Here is a 23,417-nt window from a genome sequence, read left to right on the forward strand (position 1 = left end):
ACCAATCAATCCTAGATCTTGAGCCACACAAATCTGCAACTCTACCTTGATCTTTGCAGTCACCATTAATGTCAGACCAATCACAACTACCTCACCGACCTGTGCAGGTTTCATCAGCCACTTCATATTCACATGGCATCATAGTTAGTATTCACCTTATCACACTTCTTTTTTGGTTTAGCTTGGTCACTAACCATATACTCTACTGGTTCCTCTTCACTTTTGATTGTCTCATTCTATTGGTTGACTCATCATGTCTGCACTTTGCTGAACTATCGGTGGTACACCTAAACCAATCTTCAGATAGGTAAATTCAGAGTATGCTCATTCCCACAACTAGGAATTCTTCTGTACCTGCACCTTGCTTATATAACTACTGGACTTACAAACTGGTTACCACTCTTGATGACACCATGTCATCAACCTTCTCAAGACTCCATCTTCAGATAGGTCAGATTCCTTTGATGTTTCAGCAGTTGACATAACATGTCAACTGTCAACAATGCAGATTCTAGTATCCCATGTTTATGATAAATCAATGATGACCAGTTAGTACCAATCTAGTACAGAGAGCGGGGAGTGAATCAATACTGATAAAAATAGTTTCTCTTGAATCGGTTAGACTGAGAACCCTACGCTTTGATTGAAAAGCAATAACACCGGTCTAAACCAGATTACTATCGGTTAAGCATAGAGAAAGACATAAACCGGTAACTCAAATTTCCACGCAATCTAACATTTTATTTCCACTTCACCCATATGCATACACTAGTAATAATTTAACAAGAATGTAAAGACTTATAAGTTCAACATGCTTTACCACTTAACAGAGAATAAGAAAGCATCATATGAAAATCATCTCACATAACACACATATTTTTCACATGGAACCCCAACTAGGAAAAACCACGGTGGAGATGAATACCCACAAGCTGTTCTTTGAACCCTTTTGAAGTCTGCTTTGTTAGGAGCCTAGTCCGGTTAAAGACTTTATAATAGGTTTTGTTAGGAACCGATCCTTCTAGGGATCACTCAGTTAAGGGATGGCTAACATACTCGGTTAACGGTTAAACCTGGTTAAAGGTTACCTTGTTAGAGGATTTTTAGAACTCTATGATTTTGAGTCACCTTGTTAAAGGATTTATAGCAACCCGGTTAAAGCTACCCTGTTAAGGGATTTTCCAACTATTGAAGTGGTTAGAGGTCCACAAGTATTACAATGATCTGGTAATAGCACTCAATGCCAATGCAGATCCGCTTCAGTTTCTTCCTTCTACACTCACACTCTGCAGGTATCTATTCTCATATCTGGTCTGACAAGAATCATGTATCTTTGCACTTAGATACACACACAACATTTTCCAACAACCTCAACATGAAAAAAAACATCGACCTTATAGGAAATAGATAGGTCGATAGCATAAACCCTAAACCCTAAACATTTAGGTTAAGCAATTTAGTCGGTTCAATCTTGACTATTGAACACTTTTCTTTGAATACAACAGCCTTGAACAAATCTCAAGATATTCTCCATCACTCATTCTTCATCACATCTTGGAGACAATAACCCATCACGTGTTCTCCACCATTTGTAGAGACTCTGTACATTCTCGAGGTAGATAGGATCAATCTCCTTCATGCAAGATCCTTCACACGCACCGAGCTAACGTGGCAACACAATCTATTCTTCATTACAATGCTAACACATCATACAGTGTCATCAGTTGAATCACATAGGCATAGAACACTTCAACTGGAAACCCTGAAGCTAAGACTACCAATTGGTAGTCATACCATATAAAACCTTGATACATAACATTCCATATACCGGTTCAGATTCCATCATACCTATTCACTTCAACAAACATACCGCTTCACTTTGTCACATATATCGGTTCACATTTCAACATACCGGTTCACTTGGATAGCCATATTGCTTCACTTTTTCACATATACCGATTCTATTGCAAGTGCTTACTTCAATATACCGGTTCACTCTTCATCATATTGACATTAATGACAACATATAATATCATCATGTCAACATACTTTGCACATATGCCAACAATCTCCCAATTTGGCATTGATGGCAATATACAAAGATATCTCTAAGCTTTACATCTTCTCCCCCAATACTGTAGATATCTTCTCCACTTCACATCTTTTCCCCCTTGGACAACAATGCCAAAGTGAAGGCATAAACATCTATGATCTACTATGTTGCTCCCCTTAAGGAGTAGCATCCTTCAACACACCAATCCTGAGAAAAATATATCAATGTAAGTCTTGACTGATGTGGAGCACACACCTTTAGTTCACCTCTTGAAGGGGCAACACCCCTAATTCACCTCTCAAATAGGTAAAAGTAGCCTTCGGTAGAGGCTTGGTGAATATGTCTACTAACTTCTCCTTACTGGAAACATGTTTCAGTACAACTTCTTTGTTCTGAACCTTTTCCCTTAAGAAATGATACTTAAGCTCAAAGTGCTTGGTTCTAGAATATAAAACCAGATTCTTGGAGATGTTAATCGCACTTGTGTTGTCACAAAATATACTTACTGGTTTAGATACAAGAACTTGAGGCCATTTAATACATGCTTCATCCAAATTGTCTGGGTGCAGTTTATAAATGTTGCAACGTACTCTACTTTTGTTGTAGACTTAGAGATACAACTCTATTTCTTACTCATCCATGAGACTAGTCTTCCACCAAGAAAGAATGCACCATCGATTGTGCTCTTTTGGTCATCCACATTACCAGCCTAGTTAGCATCTATAAACACTTTTAGGTTGAAATCATTATTGTATGGATACCATAATCCATAGTCAATAGTTCCCTTTAGATATCTCAGAATCCACTTGACTGCTACCAAGTGGGATTTGCTTGGGCTTTTTTGGAACCATGTAGCAATTCCCACTGCATGTGCAATTTCTGGTCTGCTATGTACTACATAGTGCAATTTACCAATCATTAAATGGTATTCCTTCTCATTTACTAACCCTAAGTCATCCTCTTTGGATAATTTACAACCGGTCACCATTAGTGTACCAACTGGTTTGCCATCTTTCATGCCAAAGATCTTCAACACCTCTTTGACATATTTGGACTGAGTGATAAAGATTCCATCTTTCACTTGTTGAAGCTGTAGTCCAATGAAGAACTTAATCTCCCCTATAAGTGACATCTCGAACTTCTTTTTCATCTCATCTGCAAAATCATGACTGATCTTGTCATCTCCTCCAAAGATTATGTTATCAACAAATACCTCACAGATCAGAATGTGATCTCCTTCTGACTTTAGGTAGATAATACTATCCTAACTTGTTCTCTCAAATGCAATCTTTACAAGATGGGAGTGCAAGCATTCATACCATGCTCTAGGTGCCTGCTTTAGTCCATACAAGGCCTTATGTAGCCTACACATCATGTCATTGTCTTCTGATAGGGTAAACCCATCTGGTTGCTCTATATACACCTCCTCTTCTAGTATTCCATTTAGAAATGTAGACTTTACACCCATTTGATATACCTTGAATCCCTTGAATGCTGCATATGCAAGAAGCATATGAACTCCTTCCAATCTAGCTACTAGAGCAAAGGTTTCTACATAGGCTTCTCCTTCTTCTTGGGCATATACTTTACACACCAATCTGGCTTTGTTTCTAACCATTGAGCCATCTTCATTCAACTTATTTCTAAAAACCCATTTGGTGCCAATGACATTTTTATGCTCTGATCTAGGTACCAAGGACCATGTACCATTCTTTTCTATCTGGTCAAGTTCCTCTTCCATTGCCTTGATCCAATCTTCATCTTTGTGTGCCTCTCTAAATGTTTTAGGCTCAAATTCAAAGATCATGCAAGAGTTTTCTCTGATCTTTCTTCTTGTAAGAATTCCTACATCCTTGTCTCTTATGATTTGCTTTGGATCATGATTCATCTTTACATACCTAGGGATGATCTTAGTTGTTTCTTCTTGCTTTTCTTCTTCATCCTCATCTTCATCAGCATCAACATCCACCAGTGTAGGAGCACTGTTACTAGTGCTTGGCTGTTTTGCAACTGGTTCCCAGAAGGTTACTACTGATTCATCTCTTACTTGCTCACTATTGGTTTCCTTAGATTTCTTAGAGGTTTCATCAACTCTAACATTGATGCTTTCAACAATTCTCTAAGTCCTATTGTTGAAACATTTGAGAGCTTTTCTCTTTGTGGAATACCCTAGGAATATTCCCTTATCACATTTAGCATCAAACTTTCTCTATTGTTCACTCCTCTTGATATAACATTTACTACCAAACACTCTGAAATAGCTTACCACTGGTGTCTTACCAGTCCAATACTCATAAGGTGTTTTGTCCTTACCCTTTTTTATGAGTACCAGGTTCATTGTGTAGACTGCAGTGCTCACCACTTCTCTCCAAAAGGTGTGAGCAACCTTTCCTTGGATCAACATAGTTCTAGCTGCTTCAACCATAGTCTAGTTGTTTCTCTCTGCTAGGCCATTCTATTGTGGAGTCTGGGGGGTAGACAGTTGCCTCTTGATGCCATTCTCTTCACAGTATTGGTTGAATTCACCGGAAGTGAATTCTCCTCCTTGACTAGTTTTTAAGAACTTAATCCTCTTACTGCTTTCTTTTTCTACAAGTTCTCTGAAGGCTTTGAACTTCCCAAAAGCTTTAGATTTGTCCTTCAAGAATGTGACCCACATCATTATTGAGAAATCATCAGTAAGAATCATAAAATACCTATCTCCCTACACACTCCTAGTTTTCATAGGACCACACAAATTAGTATGCACAAGATCAAGTAAATTGTCTATAGTGAAAGGTTTACCTTTGAAGGTTGAGGAAGAAATTTTCCCCAGTTGACACTCTCTGCACAAAGGATTTTCTAGTTTTCTCATCATAGGCAATCCTCTAACTCCCTTGATCTTACTGGCCTTCACAATATTGTCAAAATTTACATGGCAGAGTCTCCTATGCCATATCCAGCTATCCTCAAACTTAGCCATAAGACATGTACTAACATTAGCATTTAGCTGAAATAGGTTACCTTTGGTCTGCATACCGGTAGCCATCAGTTCACCACTCTTTCCTTTGATTTTACACACTCCATTTTTGAATTCTAGAGTGAGTCCATTATCATTCAGTTTAGCAACACTCAAAAGGTTGTGCCTTAGACCTTCTATCCAATACACATTGTTAGCACTGCTTCTTCCATTTAGAGAGATGGACCCTCTGCATTTTACCATACATGGTGCATCATTACCAAAAAGAACCATACCACCATCATACTCTTCTAGAGATAGAAACTTACTCCGGTCACAAGTCATATGGTGAGAACAACCACTATCAATAATCCACTGATTGGAATTATGAAAGTGGGAGACAAGAGCCTTCTTGTCCGACACATCTTCCTTGACTGCTAGAATCACAATATCCTCATTTTCTTCATCTTCTGATTCATCATCAGTGACACCTTCATCAATTGCTACAAAATAATTTATCTAGTTTCCTCCTTTGAGCTTCTTCAACCTCTCTGGTTTATCCTTCTTGTCACCATTAGGGAAGTTTACAGTGATATTTCCTATCTGGTTACAAGAAAAGCATTTCAAAGGAAGCTTACCTCTATATTTACCGATTCCCTTGGGAAGTCTCTTGGCAAGAAGAGCTTCAAATTCCATCAGGATCTCCTCATCATCCATTTCTCTACTTTGTCTTGGTTCACCACTGGTACTAGCCTCTTTGCCTTTTCTGGATGGTGCAGCAGATGCTCTGAAGGCTGATTTAGTCTTCTGAATACTACCATTATAATTATTAAGCTCATAAGTTGTTAACTTTGCAATGATGGAGTCCAGGGATACCTTTGTCTTGTCTATAGACCTCAACTCCTGAATAGCAGCAACCCTTATTGCATAGACCAATAATAAGGATCTCAAAACTTTTCTAACAACAGTAGAATCTTCCATTTTACCACCTACACTCTTGATATCTCCAACAATAGTTTTGATTCTTATTCCATATTGTTGAATGGTATCTCCTTCAACCATCCGCATGTCTTCAAACTTCCCCCTAAGGTTTTCTTCCTTAGCTTGTTTCACATGCTCATCATCGCCATAGATATTCTCAAGGGCATCCCATACTTCTTTGGGATTCTCTTTATCTTGAACATCAATAAACTCAATGTTAGATAAACTACTAATTAGGGCTTTCATGACTTGCCCATTCTCCTGAATCTCTCTCTTTTGGTCATCAGTGAGAGTACCGGTAGGGATAACATAAGCATTCTCAACATAGCTCCAATGTTGAGAACCCATGCTTCTGATGTATATCTTCATTCTCTCCTTCCATATTTTAAAGTTGTCTCTGTTGAACTTTGGACCTTCCCTCTTCATCATTAGAGTAGGATCTTTACCTCAAGCGGTTAAGCTTACAACACAAAGGACCTGGAGGATGCTCTGATACCATTTGATAAATCAATGATGACTAGTTAGTACCAATCCAGTACTGAGAAGGGGCGGTGAATCAATACTAATAAAAATAGTTTCTCTTGAACCAGTTAGATTGAGAACCTTGCCCTTTGACTAGAAAGCAATAACACCGGTCTAAACCAGATTACTACCGGTTAAGCATAGAGAAAGACATAAACTGGTAACTTAGCTTTCCACACAATCTAACATCTTATTTCCAATTCAACCATATGCATACACTAGGAATACTTTAACATGAATGTAAAGACTTATAGGTTCAACATGCTTTACTGCTTAACAAAGAATAACAAAGCATCATATGAAAAACATCACACATAACACACATTTTTTTCATGTGGAAACCCAACTAGGAAAAACCACGGTGGGGATGAATACCTACAACCTCTTCTTTGAACTCTTTTGAAGTCCACTCTATTAGGAGCCTAGTCTGGTTAAAGACTTTACAATAGGTTTTGTTAGGAACTGATCTTGATAGGGATCACCCAGTTAAGGGATGGTTAACATACCTAGTTAAAGGTTACCTTGTTAGAGGATTTTTAGAACTCAATGATTTTGAGTCACCCTATTAAAGGATTTACAGCAAGCCGATTAAAGCTACCCTGTTAAGGGATTTTCCAACTGTTGAAGTGGTTAGAGGTCAATAGGTATTACAATGATCTGGTAGCAACACTCAATGTAGGTATCTATTCTCATATCTAGTCTGGCAAGAATCACGTATCTTTATACTTAGATACACACACAACATTTGCCAACAACCTCAACATGAAAAACAACATCGACCTTATAGGAAATAGATAGGTCGGTAGCATAAAACCTAAACCCTAAACATTTAGGTTAAGTAATTCAGTTGGTTCAATCTTGACCATTGAACACTTTGCTTTAAATACAATGGTCTTGAATAGATCTCAAGACATTCTCCATCATTTGTTCTTCACCACATCTTGGAGGCAATAACCCATCACACATTCTCCACCGTTTGCAAAGACTTTGCACATTCCTGAGGTAGATAGGATCAATCTCCTTCATGGAAGATCCTTCACGAGCACAAAACTGACATGGAAACACAATTTGTTCTTCATTACAATGCTAACACATCATACAGTGTCATCAGTTGAATCACATAGGCATAGAACACTTCAACCGAAAACCCTAAAGCTAAGACTACCAACCGGTAGTCATACCATATGAAACCTTGATACATAACATTTCATATACCAGTTCAGATTCCATCATACTAGTTCACTTAGACAAACATACCGCTTCACTTTGTCACATATACTAGTTCACATTTCAACATACCGGTTCACTTGGATAGCCATACAACTTCACTTTTTCACATATACCAATTCTCTTGAAAGTGCTTACTTCAATATACCAGTTCACTCTTCATCATATTGACATCAATGACAACATATAATACCATCATGTCAACATACTCTACACATATGCCAACAGTTTATTCCTGCAAACTCTCCATCCTTATACTCGCATCTGGTTTGTCAAGATGACAAACACATCATCTCAACTCCTCATCCATCCTTCATTGGCTTGGTAGCACACCTTGCATGTCTGGTGTGTTCCAAGTAGTATTTTTCCACTTCAGTGTGACCAATTCTCATCATGTAATCTCTTCACCTCGGTTGTATGCAACATCATATCGACAACTTCTTGTTCACTAGCTAACACCAATGTCAATGACACTGGTAACATCCTATACCAGTTGACATCAATTACAACACAATGCCAACAAGGCATTGGAAAGCCCAAATGGCATTACCATCAACTCAAATAAGCCTTCATTAGTTTTAAATGTTGTCTTCCATTGGTCTCCATCTCTAATCCTAATTTGCTGATAACCACTTTTCAAGTCTATCTTGGAATAGTACTTGGCCACTCCTAGACAATCCATCAAATCTTCTATTCTTGGCATTGGGAATCTATATCTTAGTGTTATCCTATTAATATCCCTAAAATTTGTACACAACCTCCATGTTTCTTCTTTCTTAGGAGCTAGCACTATCGGGAGTGCACATGGATTTATACTCTTCCTAATGAACCCTTTCTCTAGCAATTCTTGGATCTGTCTTGCAACTTCTACATTTTTCTTAGGGGTTAGTTTGTAGGCTTCCTTATTAAGCAATGCAGCACCTAGTATAAGGTCAATGCAATGACTAATTTCCCTTTGAGGAGGTAAATTATCTATGGTACTGTCTACAACTATTCCCTTATACTTATCTACCAAATCATGAACCTCCTTAGGGTACACTTTCCTCTTTGGCTCTTGACTCTTAGGATGCTTCTTAGGTTCATCCTTAGGCTTGAAAACTATTGCAAAGCAAGGGGTATCTTTCTCCTTCAAGACCTTCATGAACTCCTTCTCATCTACAAGCATGACAGTAGTCACTATATGCTTATCCTTACTATCATCCGAGAGAGGGTTCATGGTGAAGTTCTCTCCATTTTTGGTGATGGTATAGACATTCTTCCTACCTTCATGCCTAGAATCTACATCATATTTCTAATGCCTACCAAGTAAAAAATGACAAGAATCCATTCCTACCACATCACACAAAACACTATCTTTGTATTGACCAATTGAAAAGTCTATCCAAACTTGGTCACTAATCAAGGCTTGCTAACCTTTGTTCAACTAGGACACCTTATAGGGATGGGGATGAGGTAATATTTGCAAGTCAAGTTTAGTAACCCTTTCAATAGAAGCTTTGTTATCTATGGACCTTGAATCCACAATGACTTTACATACCTTTCCTTGTACCTTGCAAGAATATCTAAAAAGAGATTTCCTCTAAGGGGGTTCTTTGGTGGTTGGTATCTTCAAGAGGTTCATATTAATCATCAAGAGTTCTCCTTGCTCTAGATCTACAGATTTTGAGGTTGATGTTTGGTAGGAGGTCATACTTTGACTATCTTCTTCTTGTATTACATGTTCTCTTCTATCACCTCCTTGGCTACTATTGCTTAGCTTCTCTGGACACCTAAATTACTAATTCCCAACTTGGTTGCATGAAAAACACCTACTGGTGAAGATAATAGGTCCTCTTCCACCAAATCTTCCTCTACCATTCCCCATTCTTCCTCTAAAGTTACCTCTATTCCCTAATTCTCCTTCATGTTCCTGATGATTGGACTCTCCTTTGGGTTGGTGATGGTCCCCTACCATTGAATCTGCCCTTACCTCTTAAATTTGTACCCCTTCCTCTATTATTGTGTTCTTCTCTCCTCTTTTGATTCTCCTCAATTCTAAGTGCCATTTGATAACACTTGTGCACTAATTCGGGATTAAACAAACTTAGTTCATCTTGAATGTTGAACTTAAGGCCATTCATGTACCTTTCTAGCATTTGTGTCTCTCTTTCTGGCATCTTTACCTTGAGTGACATCTGGTGGAACTCCTCAGTGTAGGTACTGACATCCAAATCCCTTTGCCTTAGGTTTTGTAATCTTGTGTGTAAGATGATCTCATAGTCCTCAGGAACAAATTGTCTTTTGATGTCTACCACCATCTTTTTCCATGAAGTTATAGGCTTCTTTCCTTCTTCATCTCTTTCATTTTTTAGGAAGTTCCACCAACTAAGAGTTGGACCATTCATTTTGGATTTAGCTACCTTCACCCTTTGGTTATCAGGTACCTCCTCACATTTAAAATAATTCACCATTGCTTCTATCCAATCCATATGTTCTTCTAGATTCATTTTCCCAAAGAATGTAGGTAGTTCTTCTCTATTGTCTCTTCTTCCCACCCTATTAAGGGCTTCAACAAATTGTCTTTGGTCTGCCAGCATCTCTTGTCTCTCTTCTTCCTCTTCTCCTTCTCCATCAGAGGCTAATGCAACTTCTTTGTCTGCTTGTTCTTTCTTCAACTTCTCTATCTCCTCCTCCATCTTTTTATTCTTGGTTGCCTTCTCCCTCACTATCTTGGCCAATTCCATGTGTGTCATAAGTGTAGTGGGGATCTCCTCACTATTCTCTATTGTGTCTTCCATTTCTTTAATCTTTCCCAAGGGTCTTCTGAGACTCTGCTACCACCTAATGCAGAGATAGCAACAATAGGGTGGCAAACGCCCCCCCCCACACACCTTTTACTCCTTCTATTTCAAGAACTTAAAGGCTCCAAAACACACCAGACTCAAATTTGAACTTTTACCCCTACAAGGGTTGGTACTCACCTTCATAATATTCTTAGTTCCTAACATTACCTTTCACAACATTCTTGGTACACAAGGGAAAAGCTTTGCTCATTACTCCTAATCACACCTACCTGGCTAGTAGCCCTATTTTCCTGATTTTTTGAACTTTACTCGAAAAAGTGACAAACAAGGTCCCAAATTTTTTTTAGTTTTGAATACCCTTTTTGAACCTCCATTAGACTCCAAAGAATCAGACCCCCAACATGCTCCAACACTCTTAGACACCTACTTGTGTCACATACCTAATTGATCAAGTTAGGCCTGGTTTACAAAGGAGGTGTAAGTGAATGGGGTCACAAGAAGGATCCAATGCTTCAAATGGCCTATCCAATGTCCAAATATACCAATTCAATCATCTAACTCAATTTCCCACTATTGTGCATCTTGCAATCAATCAATCTCTAACTATTCTAATCTAAACCCTCACAAAGTTTAGACTAGGGCTTGATGGTAAAATGCCAAACCAACTCCTTTGACCTCACCCCTTTGGAATCTCATAATAAACCCTCCTAACTTGCATGCTACCAATGGTTGTTGAAAACCAATGACAATATTGCAAGTTAGGGATAAATCTATGCAACACCCTAGAAAGTAGAGGGTTTCAAATGTGCAGGGGTTAAAATAACTGTTGGCATTCTACACTCAATGAGAATGGTTGATGTTGTCATTGATGGCAAGCAACTGGTAACATGTTGAACAAGTTCACCTACAACACACACATTATCTACCAACACTTGCAAGCATATTCACCGACATCTAGATTACACTAACAATGAAGTATACTGGCACTCAAGCGTACATGAGACAAAGTTTTGCATATGTGAATTATATTGTAATGTATTTAACTTTTGTAAGCTGGCTTGGTGTATTGTAAAGACTCATATATGTATGATATCTTATAGATCAATTTGTAATAAGTAGAAGGATAGCATAATTATTATTTGTATATGTAAGACAACGAAAGGTTTTGGTTAAGGTATCTGACTGAGCTTAAACTGGTACTGAACCAGGCATTAGAGATGCTATTTTGAGTCGTACATTGTATTGGATTTAATTATCCATTTTGTAGTCAATGAGACTCTTCTATTTGAGTAGTGATCTCTAGGCTATTGGCCTTGCTACATGTGCATGTTGGCATTGGACAATCTAATGAGAATTGAAGGTGATTGAAGGTGTTGTCATTGATGGAAACCTACCAGCAACCTTGCAACATTATGGAAACTGGCAGGCACAACCACTGATAGGCACAGATATTGACATCGACACTGACAGACACTTCACTGACAATGACAATAATATTCATTGACATCCCAACCGATAGGAACAACTTTTTGTATTTAATTGTAATATCTTTTGTAAGCCAACATGGCATATTGTAATAGACTCATATATGTATGAGGTCTTGTAAATAATTTTGTAATGAGAGAGAAATGAGGTAGCATGGATGTAGAAGTGATAAGTGAATATTAAGGTAGATTTTGTATAAGGGTTTATGGTTATACTATGAGCTTAAACCGGTACTGAACATGGCATAGAATATGCTGAATTATAGCAGTACATTAGATTAGATTCTCATAATCCATTTTGTAAGTCAGTGAGACTTCCTTTTGTAATTGAGCAATGAGGTCTAGACAGTTGGCCTTCTTGCATGTGCAGTCCCCTCTTGTAAGTAATATCCATTCATTGGCCAGTGAGTGAATATTGTGGGTTACAATTCCCACTGAGATTTTTCCCACACCATGTTTCCTCATTAAACATCTTGTGTTATGGTGTTCTTTCTATGTTATCTTTATTGTTCCTATTTATTGCATTAATTATTGTTTACCTGTACACTATTTTGGAATGCAAAATACTTAATAAGGTTAAATATTCTGTAAATCGGTTAGATACTGATTGACCCCCCCATCTCACTATCTTTGGGACTATCATCAATCCTAATAATTGGTATCAGAGCCTGGTCCTCTATTTTCAAAAATCTAACAACTTGAGGAAGATTCTGACATTGGTATAGATGGAGAATTTAAGAAAGCAATTAGAAGGAGCTCTTATGGACTATGATGCAGAGAAGTTGAAGAATATCAAACTTGAAGATGATCTGAGGACTGCACAAGAATTAATTCAAGGAATTCAGGAGAATCTCACTATTGCTAGAAATAAGAGAAAAGAACTTCATGAGAAGATGCAGAGTAATGATGATGAAAAGGAAACTCTTAATGAGCTTGTAAGCAAGATGCAACAAGAAAACATGACTTTGAGGAATGAAATGCAAGACGTGACTATGAGATTTCGTAAAGACATTAAAGATAGAAAGAAGAATAAAGATGACTTGACTAGGAAACTCAATGATGCTGGAAATGAAAATCTAAGACTCAGTCATAAAAATGATATGTTGAAGACAGATTTGATTCACATGGAACATGATAAAACTAAATTTATGAGACAGAAGGGAATTTTGGAAAATGAGTTGGCTACTGCAAATCGGCATAAAGAGAAATTCAAGAAAAGTTCAGAAGAACTTGATGGTATGCTGAAAATTCAGAAACCTAATGGAGACACTAATGGACTTGGATTTGAAGTTGGTGAAAGTTCTAGTACTACAAACAATCATGATCATAGTAAACCGGTAAGACAACCTAATGCCTACAAATTTAATGGGAAATGCTTTAAATGTAACAAGTATGGTCATAGAGAAAATCTATGTAGATCTAGAAACAATCAAAATATTAATGCACCCACCGGTCAATGTTCCAAATGCAACAAAATTGGTCACAATTCAGAAAACTATAGGATGAATGTAACATGTTATGTTTGTGGAATATTTGGGTACTTATCTAATCAATGCAGAACACAAACCGACATAGGATATGGAAAAGCTATTAAAAAAGAAACAATGTGACTTGTTATGCTTGTAACAAGATTAGACATATTTCAGAATTTTGTAGAAGCAAGACTTCACCGACAAATAATAAAGGATCTAGTTTCAATGGCAAAGAGAAGTTTGATGAGATAAAGAAAGAATTTTCAAGACAATGGATTAGAAAGACAGATCAAAATGTTGATGAGACTATTCCTTCACTGGTAGAATAGAGTATCACTCCACTGGCAAGAGACTCTTCATCCAATTGAAAAGTAACCCTTAGGGGTATTGTAACAAATTAAAAATCATGCAAGTTTACCCTCGTTTGATGGTGAGAAGATGGATTTCTTCCTTACTGACAGATGTGTTAAGTTTCACTTAATTGACGAGCATTTATAGTGGTTGCTAGAGGAAAAGATATTATAAATCAATGATTTTCTCTCTTTTTCAATTCACTGAGCTTTCAAACTTTCAAAAAGTGCAAAAATCTAAGTGAAGGAATCCTTATGGGAAGTGAAGCAAGTTCTTTCAAGCATTCAAACCTATCAGGCAGATTAAGGTATTTATCAATGGCTTCCTCCTCTACTCCGGAATTTATTGCAAACCTTAATGTTGTGGAAGTAGTTAAATGCCCTAGGCCCATTTTTAAGATTATCCCCAAGATAGTGAAACAAGATGATACCCTAGGAGATTTTTTCAAAAATTCCAAAAGGTGTTGCATATGTTGAAGACCCTAGAATCTATATTCATTGCCATATTGAAGAATTAGGTTAAGAGGAAATATCAAAAATGTATAAAAATGTTATTTGTGATAAAAGTGGAATTGTGAAACCCGAACATAAGTTTATTGAAACTTTAGGTTTTGTGGAAATCCTTGACATCCCAGAATTTCCTAAGGAGGTAGTAAGGATTGTGCTTAGTAGAGTTCATGGTGAATTCTTTTGGCTAGACTCTGTTTGTAAATCACCAAGGAAGTAGTTAGAGTAGTGACTCACTTACCCTCCACCAGTAGCAGGCTAGATAAAACAAAAAAGGTTCCTAATAACACTATCATGACATTAACAGGAGAAACCTATGACAACAGATCCCTGAGAGTGAATGATGTAAAAGATGTGAATGTTAGATTCATAAGTATGATTGTAGGTTATAAGGCCACCCATGCAAACTAACTCAACTTTGTTTCCAGTCTTTGTATTAAAAGTTCATATGATATGGTTAGCAGTGTTACAAAGATAGATATATGTGAGTGGTTAAAGGATGAGTTAATAGATAATATGAAAAAGATCAAAGGATACAAGAAAGGTACTTTTCATTTTGGAAATCTTTTGGTATGTCTGATGTTGTATCTTACAAAAGAGGTTCCCAGTATTGGTAAGAAAGTATTTTTTTTTGATATACCAGTAGGCAAACAATGATTAGGTATCTTCATCAATATGGGGACAAATAAGGATAACAATATAACAGAGTACTTCAAAACATTCAAAGCAAAAATGAAAATAAGAGAGAGATTACCACAAAGTATTGTAGATAAATATGAGAAGGAAATATGTTTTGTAATCAAGAAGGATGAGATATGGATGGAGGTAGTTCTTCCTAGAACTATATGGGTAATGCAAATGGGATATGAGGTAGATATAAGCATCATTGAAACTTATGCCAAAGCCCTATTAGAAGCCCCTAGAGAACCAAAAGAAAAGGTTTTTGGAAATGCACAATCAATAGAAAGTGATGTACAAACATTGAAACAAAGAAAGAGAAGAGAAAAATGCATAAGGAGTGAATCTAAACAAGTTAAGGAAATTAAAGAAAATGTCATGAATATAACTGGTATAAAGGACAGTGACTTAGAAGGATTACAATAGGAGGCTCATCTCTCATCGGTTGGTACATCATTAGATAGTGAAATTCCTGCTGAATTCAAAAGAGTAGATAGGAAGAGAAAACCATCATCGATACCCTCTCCTCCTCCCAAGAAAACAAGAACACCAAGGCTGAAGAAACAGGCAGTGAGACCACCGATAAAGAAGTTGACACCAAAGAACAAAAAGTAGCAATAGGTTATACCACCATTGGACAACTTACTGAATAAAATAACTAATGATAACTTATCCAATGTGAGCAAATTATATGATACATTCACTAATCAAGAGAAAGAAAGTATAGAGAATAGCATCATCCTACATCTTGACATATATAAGAAATTGTTAATAGAAGTTGTAGATGATTTGCCTAGTGAATTGTATAGGTGGTTAGATGCTAAGAGGTTAGCAATTATGGAGCTAGATAAGAAAATTAAAATTGAGAAACTTCTAGCTATGCATCCGGTCAAATTTGTTGAAGAAATTGATGAATTGATCAATGAAACTAATAGGTCAATTTTTGCAAGTGGACACCAACATGTGAGCCTAATGGCTGGTAGGGTTAATGAATTTTCTGAAGAAACAACTAACAGATGGAATATTTTCTTTGTTGAGAAGGAAAAGCAAGAAGAACTAAAAAGACCTAATACTTTCAAAGTCTATCAAAAGGACAGAGACAAGGGGAAAGGAAAGGTAGGTGGACTACCAAATATTAAAGTAACTAATAACCTACCACCACCTTCGGTTACTCCACCGGTACAGACTGATAGTACATCAACTACTGAAAAATGTGGATACACCACATGAGGATACAAACCCTGAGTCTGAAATTTTGTACACTATGAAAATAGACACTTAGGAGGTTAACATTGTAGTTGATAAGGAAAGCACAGAGGAAAAGAAAGATGTTGCTACTAAGCAACGGATAGATAATATTGAGGTTGGAACATAGGCAAAACACATTGATATTGGGGTACATGTAGATCAAACTAAGCATTCAGAGGAACCCCTAGTTAGTGAAATGGTTACTAACAATACCAATGCAAGCACATAAAAACTTGTAGAGACAGTAACTAAGATACCAACAGAAGAGAATAAAGAAAAACCAATGGAGATACTGGTAGTAGATAACATAGTGAAACAAGTAGAGAAAGCAATAGAGTCATGGGGACATTGAGATAGTGAAACTGGTGACCATAGAGAAGCCAAAACCTTTGCTAGTGGAAACACAAACATAGACTAACCCACCAGAGGTCGAGAAAAGAAAAATTACTCACACCAAAAGCACTGAGATTGTAATGGTAGTTGGGCAGACATCCAATACTTCACTGACAAAATTTAGACCCACCAATGTGACTGAAGTACTTTGGGATTCAATAAAGAAAATAACTAACTGTAATGCATTGGACTATAAGGAAATTGATGACACAATTCCTATTCTTAAGTTGATTGCACCCAAATGCAATGTAGATAATAAGGATTCTTTGAGTCAGTTAGACACATTGTCTAAATATATTGCTAGTAATATACTGACAGTTGATCAAATAAATGAGGAAACATTCAAGAAAATGGAAAATGAAAAAGGAAAATTATTTGAGGAAACAATAAACAAGTGCATGGAACAAATCAATACACTTTTACCAGCACTTAGCACAACAATTATAGAGTTTAAGGAACTGTACAGAGATACTTGCAAGAAAAATCTATTGACAATGGATATTGACAAAGAAACCAGCAAAGTTCAAAAGGAGATTAATGACATAGCTAATAATATCATTCGTTCATCTGAACCTATATCAGTTATTGCTGGATTTGAAGAAAAACTAGAGAAGTTAGAGAAAGAGAAGGAAAGGTTAAAGCCAAATGCCAGAGAGCTAAAGTGCAAACTCAGTCCTAAGTTAGATAATCTTATCTCTCCACGGAAAGAAATCTCTAAGGCACTAATTCAAGGTTAAAAGACATTGGAAGAACAAATGCATCACATCACTGGTATAATTCAGAGAACTGAGGCAAATATGAAGGACAATTACAAGTTTATTCAGAGCTTGAATTTGGTCTTAGCAGACTTATTCCAGATTGTAACCAACCAGTTACAAAGTTCAAGTTGAAAACTACACTCATTTGAGAATTTTGACAACCTTTGTTATTGATATCAAAGGGGGAGTAGTAGGATAGAGAAAAATGGTCATCAAAGGAGATCATCTACTTAGGGGGAGCACACATTTTTGGTAAAAATTTTGACTTCATTTTTGGATATAGTTTTTGGATTTTTCTCATGAGTGTTGCCATCAATGCCAAAGGGGGAGATTGTTGGCATTGCACACTCCAAAGAGAATTGAAGGTGATTGAAGGTGTTGTCATTGATGGTAACCTACTGGCAACCTTACAACATTGTGGAAATTGGTAGGCACAACCACCGATAGGCACAGGCACTAGTAGTGACAACAATGTTCACCCGCATCCCAGCCAATGGGAACAACTTTTTGTAATTAATTGTAATATCTTTTGTAAGCCGACATGGCATATTGTAATAGAATCATATATGTATGAGGTCTTGTAACTCATTTTGTAATGAGAGAGAAATGAGATAGCATGGATGTAGAAGTGAGGTAGCATGGATGTAGAAGTGAAAGGGAAATTTTGTATAAGGGTTTATAGTTATACTATGAGCTTAAACCGGTACTAAACATGGCATAGCAGATGCTGAATTATAGTAGTACATTAGATTAGATTCTCATAATCCATTTTGTAAGTCAGTGAGACTTCCTTTTGTAATTGAGCAATGAGGTCTAGATAGTTGGCCTTCCTACATGTTCAGGCTCCTCTTGTAAGTAATATCCATTCATTGGCTAGTGAGTGAATATTGTGGGTCACAAATCCCACCAAGTTTTTTCCCACACCGGGTTTCCTCGTTAAACATCTTGTGTTATGGTGTGTTTTCTATGTTGTCTTTATTGTTCCTATTTACTACATTAATTCTTGTTTACTGGTACACTATTTTGGAATGCAAAATACTTAATAAGGTTAAATATTTTGTAAACTGGTTAGATATTGATTCACCCCCCCTTGTAGTATCTTTGGAAATATCATCAATCCTAACACTGTAGGCACCTATTGTAAGTAATATTTATTCATATTGGCCAGTGAGTAAATATTATGGGTCACAAATCCCATCGAGGTTTTTCCCACACTAGGTTTCCTCACCAAAATATCTTGTGTTATGGTGTGCATTATGTTGTCTCTGTTATTTCTATTTGTTGCATTATTTCTTGTTTATTGGTATATTAATCTAAGTTAAAAATTTGTACATAAGTTTAAATATTCTATTAATCGGTTAGACACTGATTCACACCCCCCCCCCTCTCAGTGTATTTGGGACTATCATTGCATCTAAAAATTGGTATCGCAGCTTGGTCCTCTATTTGCAAAAGCCTAATAGCTTGAGGAAGATTCTGAAATCGGCACCGATGGAGAATTTGAGAAAATAGTTGGAAGGAGCTCTTTAAGATTTTGATGCAGAAAAATTGAAGAATATCAAACTTGAAGATGATCTGAGGACTGCTAAGGAATTCATTATCAAACTTGAAGATGATCTGAGGACTGCTAAGGAATTCATTAAAGGACTTTAGGAGAACCTGGTTATAGCACAAAATAAGAGGAAAGAACTTCATGAGCAAATGCATAAACATGATGATGAAAAAGAAACTCTTAGTGATATTGCAGATAAGTTGAGACGAGAATAGTAACATTAGGAATGAAATGTAAGATCTGACGATGAGGCTATGTAAGGATATTGAAGATAGAAAGAAGAATGAATAAGACTTGACTATAAGTCTTAATGATGAAGCAAATGAAAATCTGAGACTTTCTCATGAGAATGATATGCTAAAGACATATCTGATTCACATGCAACATGATAAAGAGGAGCTTAGGAGACAAATTGGAATTCTAGAAAATGAGTTGATCACTCTAAATGAACACAAAGACAAATTCAAGAAAAGTTCAGAAAGACTTGATGACATGCTGAAAAGACAAAAACCTGATGGAGATACAAGTGGACTTGGATTTGAACATGGAGAAAGTTTTGGGATTGCAAACAATCAAGATCACAATAAACCAGTAAGACAACCTAATGCTTATAAATTTAATGGGAAATGTTTTAATTGCAACAAATTTGGTCATAGAGAAAATCAGTGCAGATTTAGAAATAATTAGAATACAAACTTGCCCACTGGTCAATGTTCCAAATGCAATAAAGTTGGTCACAATTCAGAAAATTATAGAATGAATGTGAAATTATATGTTTGTGGTAGATTTGGACATTTATCTAATCAATGCAGAACACAAAATGGTCAAGGATATGGAAAAGCTATTTAGAGGAATAATGTAACTTGTTATGCATGTAACAAGATTGGGTATATTGCAAAATTTTGTACAAGCAAGACTATACTAGCGAACAATAAAGAATCTAATGAGAAGGGAAAATAAAAGGTAGATGAAATAAAGCAAGAATTTTCAAAACAATGGATCAAGAAGAGAGATCAGAGAGTTGATGAATCTATCTCTGCACTAGCAGAACAAAGTAACCCTCCACCGATAGGAGATTCTTCATCTAACTAAGGAATAATCCTTAGTGGGTATGGCAGCAAGTTGAAAATATGCATTCTACCCTTAGTTGATGGTAAGAAGACACATTTCTTCTTTACCAGCAGATGTGTTAAGATTTCACTTAACTTACAAGCATTTAATGTGGTTTTTGAAGACCTTTTTGTTATAAAGCATCAGAAAACCCTCATTTTCAATCCATCAAGTATTCAAGCATTTAGAGAGCACAAAATTGAGCAAAGGCATCCTAAAAGGGAGCAACAAAGTGTTTTTCAAACATTCAAGGATTTCAAGCAAGAGGTATTTATGTTTTGAAATGGCATCTTCATCTTCTCTACCTAAGTTTATTGCAAACCATACTATGGTAGAAAACATTAAGTGCCCTAGCCCATGTTTAAGATCATCCCTGAAATTGCCAAGCAAGCTGATTCTATCGAAGCTTTTTTGAAAATTTCGAAGGGAGTCACTTTTGCCAGAGACCCTACATCTACATTCACTACAACATAGAAAATTTAGGGACTGATTATTTGAAGAACATGTATAGTAATGTTATTACTGATGAACAAGGTTTAGTTAAACCAAAGCACAAGATTGTAGGAAACCTAGGATATGTTGAAATTCTAAACGTACTTGAATTTTTGAAGGAGGTAGTTCATCTTGTACTAAGAAGAGTTCATGGAGAGTTTGTGAGGATTGATGATTGTCCCAAAGATAATGAGAGGGGGGGTGAATAATTATCTAACCGATTTACAAAATATTTGACCTTATTAAGTATTTTGCATTCCAAAATAGTGTACCGGTAAATAAGAATTAATGCAGTAAATAGGAACAATAAAGACAACATAGAAAACACACCATAACACAAGATGTTTAATGAGGAAACCCAGTGTGGGAAAAACCTTGGTTGGATTTGTGAACCACAATATTCACTAACTAGCCAATGAATGGATATTACTTACAATGTGGTGCCTGCACATGCAGGAAGGTCAACTGCCTAGAGCTCACTACTCAATCTACAAAATAGAAGTATCACTGACTTACAAAATAGATTATGAAAATCCAATACAATGTACTACTTCAAATCAGCATCTTCTATGCCATGTTCAGTACCAGTTTAAGCTCACACTATAACCATACACCTAATACAAATTTTGTCCTATGCATTCCCATATATCTCATCTTATATATCCTCTCTCATATCTCATATCAAAATGATTTACAAGATCTCATACATATATGAGTCTATTACAATATGCCATGTTGGCTTTAGAAAAAGATATTTACAATTAAATACAATAAACAAAATTTTGTTCCTGTCGGTTGGAGTGTCGGTATGCATTGTTGCTGTTGTCGGTGAAGTATATGTTGGTGCCAGTACTCGCCAGTGGTTTACTAGATGAATGCCACAAGGTTTACTAAAGGTTTCCACAAGGTTTCCATCAATGAAAACACCTTTGATTCTCATTAGAGTGTAGAATGCCAACAATCTCCCCCTTTGGCATTGATGGCAACACTCATGAGAAAAATAAAAAACTGTTCCAAAAATGAAGTCCAAAAATTTACCAAAAATGTGTGCTCCCTCTGAGTAGATGATCTCCTTTGATTAGCCATTTTTCTTTGTTTACTACTCCCCCTTTGACATCAATGACAAAAGTTGTCAAAAATTGTCAAATGAGTGCAAAATTTCACCTTAAGGTTTGTAACCGATTGGTTACAATCTGAAATATATCAGCCAAAACCAAGTTTAAACTTTGCATGAATCTGTTGCTATCATTCATGGTTGCCTCAGTTCTTTGGATTGTACCACTGAGATGATGCATATTCTCCTTTGGTGACCTTTCCCCTTGAATTAATGCCTTAGAGATCTCATTCCTCATAGAGATAAGGTTATCTAGTTTAGGACTAAGTTTATACTTTAGCTCTCTAGCATTTGCCTTTATCCTTTATTTTTCTTTCTCCAATTTTTCCAACTTTTCCTCAAATCCTACTATCTCTTGCTCTATAACTGATATAGATTTGGATGAACCAATGATGTTATCATCTATATCATCAATTTCCTTTTGTACTCTACTTATTTCTTTCTCAATTTCCTAGGTCAACAAATGTGGCTTGCATGTTTCTCTATACAATTCCTTATACTCCAAAATTATTTTATTCAGTGGTGGTAATAGTGTGTTAATGTGTTCCATGCACTTCTTTATCATTTCCTCAAAGAATTTTTCTTTTTCTTTTTCTATCTTCTCTTTGAATGTTTCCTCATTTATTTGATCAACTGTTATTACATTTCTAGTAATGAATTTAGACAATGTGTCTAACTGACTTAAAGAATCCTTTACATTGTCTACATTGTATTTTGGTGCAATCATCTTAAGAATAGGTATAGTATCATCAATTTATTTGTAGGCCAAAGCATTACAATCAGTTATGTTTTTTATTGAGTCTAGAAGTACTTCAGTCACATTTGTAGGTCTAATTTCACTTAGTGAAGTACCTAATGTCTAACCAACTTCTTTTACTATCTTAGTGCTTGCAGTAATAGTAACCAATTTTCTTGTATCAACCTCAGATGGATCAGTCTGAGTTTGCATTTCTACTAGAAATGGTTTGGGTTTCTCAGTGATTACTGGTTTTGTTATCTCAACATGTACATGTGCCTCTGCCAGTTTCTCTGTTGGTTTCCCTATGTTATCCACTGCTGGTATCTCTTTCTCTGACAGTTTCTCTGTGCCAGCATCTACACTATGAGTATTTATTCCACTATCCAAAGGTTGCTCTATATGCACTATTTTCTCTCTTCATATTTCAACCTCTACATTTTCTATCGGTTGCTCTGCAATGTTTCTAGTATTATCATTCTTCACCTCTATGCTATCCTTATCCACAATAATGTTTACTTCCTAAGTATCAATATTCATTGTGAATACAACTTTTGATTCAGGGTTAGTGTTCTCATGTGTTGTGTCAACATTTTCAGTAGTTGATATGTCATCAATGTTTATTGGTGTAGTAGCCAAGGGAGTGTTGGAAAATGCACACTCCAATGAGATATTGTAGGTGATTCAAGGTTTTGTCATTGATGGCAACCTTGCAATCATATGATACCACAAAGACAATTTACTGGCACCAGCAACAATAGACTCTACACCAGCACACATGACACTGGTAGTAAAAGGAAGTATACCTGCACCCAGGCTGACAGGAATTTTGTTTATAATATATTTTGTAATTAATTGTAAAATCATTGTAAGCCGACTTGACAAGTTGTAAAAGGACTCATATATGTATGAGATCATTATAGAACATTTTGTAAGGTAGTAGATAGGCGAAATAAGGGAGACCTAATATGTGAATTGTAGGTTAAAGGGTTATGTATGAAGCAGAGCTAAAACCGGTA

The sequence above is a fragment of the Cryptomeria japonica genome, chromosome 5 (genome assembly GCF_030272615.1).
Source record: "Cryptomeria japonica chromosome 5, Sugi_1.0, whole genome shotgun sequence".
NCBI lineage: Eukaryota > Viridiplantae > Streptophyta > Pinopsida > Cupressales > Cupressaceae > Cryptomeria > Cryptomeria japonica.